We start from the raw sequence: 3883 nt of genomic DNA on the forward strand, positions 1-3883 counted from the left end.
CGCGCCTGTCCCTCACGGCTCTGCCCATGCGAAATTCACCCTCGAGCGAAATGTCGCCTGTCGTTTGAAACAAATCAATAAACAACTTTTGCTTTTTTCCGCCTTGTCCGAACAGGGCTTACGCAGAGGCGGATGACCTCTCGTGAGGGGAGCGCACCTTGGAGCACGCCCTGTAGGGTACGGTAAGCGTGAAGGGGGTAGGGGGGGGGGGGGGGGGTAGCTGTGCTCCACAACCGCTCACAGTGTTGTTCGGTGCTCAGCCTTGGCCACGTGTAGCGCAGTTAATTATACTTGGTCGGGGCCAACATCGCTCCTTCGCTACATAGCATGCCCTCAAGGGACAGATCGCCCGCGACCACGGCTTGTTGCTCTTACTCAGTCTTGTATGGGTTACTGAAAGCGAGAACACAACTTGTGTTTTCGTTTTCCATAACCCATACAAGACTGAGTAAGCATTTCTTATTAAGAATTTGCGAGTGCAAGAAAGTTTCTTGCATTGAAAAAATCAGAAATGTAATAACAGGTACACTTACTATTTACTATATACGACAAAATGAAGGAATGCTTTCTCGTCATTTTTATTGCAACGTTTAAATTACGGCATCAAACATGTACATAAAAATGTCGCATTTCCCATCTTCCTTGTTTTTGTGACTCCCACCTCGTTCGAGTAGGAAATACTAGTGCGATTCCTCAGAATGGCGACTTTCGGCTTGAGAGGTCATGGAGCCGATTGTGCCGTTGATCCCCTTAATTTTGCCGCCGGTTGTCGCATATAAGTAGGCACCGACAGTAACTAAGTTTCACTAGCCCTGGCATTCTCGGGCGTAAATCTTCTGATGGCACTCAAGCGACAATGCAAAACCTCGTGCTGAAATCCAAATCGAAACAAATCTTACAAGTTGTAGGGAGAGAACTTCCTTGGAGTGAGGGAGTGAGTGAATAAACTTTATTTAGACGAGCTTAGATTTAGAGCGGAAGTTCGTGTCGCTTAAATTGCTCAGCTCAAGTTCCCGTGTATATTTATCTATTCATCTACTTGTAAAGTTTTTTGAAACGCTTCTTTTACACAGCAGTCAATTTTCACGTGGCCAGTGGCGCCCGCTTCTCGTGAAGTCCAGTTTGGCGGAGGCGCACCGCTCTAGTGGCCCTTTTGTGCAGCTGAGGATTTGTAACACAAGTGCTTACAGTCGGGCACTGGCTCCTCAGCGGGAAACCAGAGGTGGACCTAAGAGGTTCGTGTTAAGCTCCTTCTCTTGTCTGCCGTCGTCAACGACGTTCCCATCAGTGTGTGTGTTGAAAAAATATCCGAGTTCTATTTTACGTCGATGATAATATAATTTAAAGCAGCTTGAAGTGTTTGTTGTTATTATATACACCTACTCAATGTGCCTTCTCAAATTAGCGCTAAAGAAATTGACCGATTAGGAACCTAAAACTTTGTGGTGTAGTAACAAAACCATACGCCCGATGATTGGAGCATTGGTGACTCAATGGTGAGCACCGTTTTAAATCGGGTTGTTTTGTGTGCTCCCTGAAACTCATTTACAGCCAAGCTTTCTTTGCCTCACTGATGGTGACCGCCCACTCCAAACGCACTGCAGGAAAGCCAACTTTCTCTGACGACAATGATGATGATGATTGTATGTGAAGTGAAAGATGGTTGAACCATCTTTGTCGTTATCGAAGAGGCGTTGATATGATGATAGTGGGGGAACTGAAAAATCGTTGGGGGCATCCATCCAAGAGGGGGCATCCATTAGCGGGGGAGGGGGGGGGGGGAGGTATGATTGTGACAGCACCAAAAATGCGCTATTTGTGGTTACAGAAATTACAAACAGCGAATTAGAACCAGACTTGGAGAATGTGCATTGGATTTTATTACCGAACAAAGAAATAAAGTTAATAAAGAAAATGCGAAAAGTTACTGTCAATTTCTAAAGAAGAGTGGCCAGTCTCGCTTGGTGAGGGTTCTCGACTCACGCCAACTGATCACCAGCACACAGCACAATACGTTCACATAAATACAACTGCACTCCGTCAATTTTCCTTGAATAGCAGCTGCAGAAGCCTCGGGTTTTTCTGGGCGAATTGCGAGATGACATGTGTGATGAAGTCTGTTGAAATGGCTCACGCAATAAAGATACTACTGGCATCCCTGGCTTTCCTTGCAGTACAGGCGTACAAGCGTTTTGAGGGGCTAGTTTAGAGGTTTTGTTTCGGGGCTTGGGTGGTGCCGACATTTCGCAATTCCGAAGGAAAGGGTGTACAAGGTGATGGGACGGCACGGGAGGATGTTACACTCTCCCTACTAGGTGTGGCGGTGAAGATTTTTTGCAGATATAGCTGCAAATTTGTCCGAAAACTGAAGTTCTTGCGGTAAGACTGAATAAATCTAGAGTTTAGAAAAAAAAAAAAACTTCAAACCTTTCAGAATTGTTCGCTATCTTCAATAGCCAGCACAGGCAGTCTGTTTCACTGCTGTCACATGACGGCAGTCAATGTCTAAAGTGCAATGTTGAGCGCAGTGCTGAAGGACCTTCCATACGGATACGTAGGACCCGAGTGTGCTAATCATTTGAGTAGCGTGGATTGTTGGGCTAGTTGGTTCACGTACATAATTAAAAAAAACTTTGCGCTAAAGGACGGGACAAAGGAGAGAACGTCGGTGTCGTTCTCTCTCTCTTCCGTCCTTCAGGGCAAAGTTATTTTAATTATGGGCCAACCAAGCTGTGCAGCTTTTTTGTAGTGCATAAAAATATCCCATTTTCCAAGGGGGGGGGGGGGCATTTGCCTCCCCTTGCCCCCCCTTTCGGACGCCCATGGCCCGGACGAGAATGATCTGATGATAGTGAGTGAAGTGAAAAGTGGTTGAACCGCAACGATCAAAGTCCAAACCGCCGACGATCAAATTCCAAGCCTCAACGGTCGAAGTCCAAACTCAGACTTCAAGAAACGAATCCCTCGCGAGACTGGACTTTGATTCTACTCGGTTTGCGGCGGAAGAAAGCTTCGCGTTTCAACGATCTTTGTCGTTCGACGAAGGGGCGTTTCAATTTTTTTTGTTATCAGGCGTGCCACGTACTGCAGGTAGACTCTTCGGACTAAAGGCCATGCGCAGAATGGTTTTAAGTTATGAAACGAAAGCTAAGGAGCTGTGTACGGGTAGTCCACGTACATAATCACACAAACTTTCTATTAGACAAGCGGGGTGGTTTATTTTTGTTTTTGCTAAACATATTATATGTTTGTTCTGTCTGAAGTGTGTGCTGTTATTTGATCGCGTCGTATCCAGTCGCCCAAGCTAACACTTTTACTGTACCTTGTTAACACCATTGCATCTGCACTTGGACTTGAGGAGATTCTAGAGTACTGAAAACATATTACTCCTTATGACTGATTTATTATTCATTTTTATTATTATTTCATAGTGAGGTATGAAGAAACCATCATTACAGTCATAACAAGCAGCGCCCGTGTATGCTAGCTTCTTCGTACTTCAGCTCCGTTTCTTTGCGCTGGTTTTCGGCAATTATGAACTAACTAGTCCGGCTTCACACCTCTACGTCATTATAGGTCTCAACTTATTCGCCTTCGAAATCGTAACAAACACTGATCGATAATGTCAACTGGAACCAAAGTTTAGTGTAACTATCCCTCAGGGCTCCTGGCTTTGTCTCCTATGATTTTTAGTTCGTTATTACGACCACTGTAGCTCTGCGGCATCATCAACAATTACCAAGTTAATTTCGCAACTTAACAAATACCTCATTACCTTCCTTTATCGTTCCTATGCATATGGCGTAATAGTTGCAATTCCCTGTAAAAGAAAGTTTATGATCGTCAGCTACGTAACTCTTAGAAGTTTAAAATTTTGCATTTT

Source organism: Haemaphysalis longicornis, unplaced genomic scaffold (assembly GCF_048455015.1).
Source record: "Haemaphysalis longicornis isolate Haplotype H1 unplaced genomic scaffold, Haemaphysalis longicornis Haplotype H1 scaffold_1, whole genome shotgun sequence".
Taxonomy (NCBI): domain Eukaryota; kingdom Metazoa; phylum Arthropoda; class Arachnida; order Ixodida; family Ixodidae; genus Haemaphysalis; species Haemaphysalis longicornis.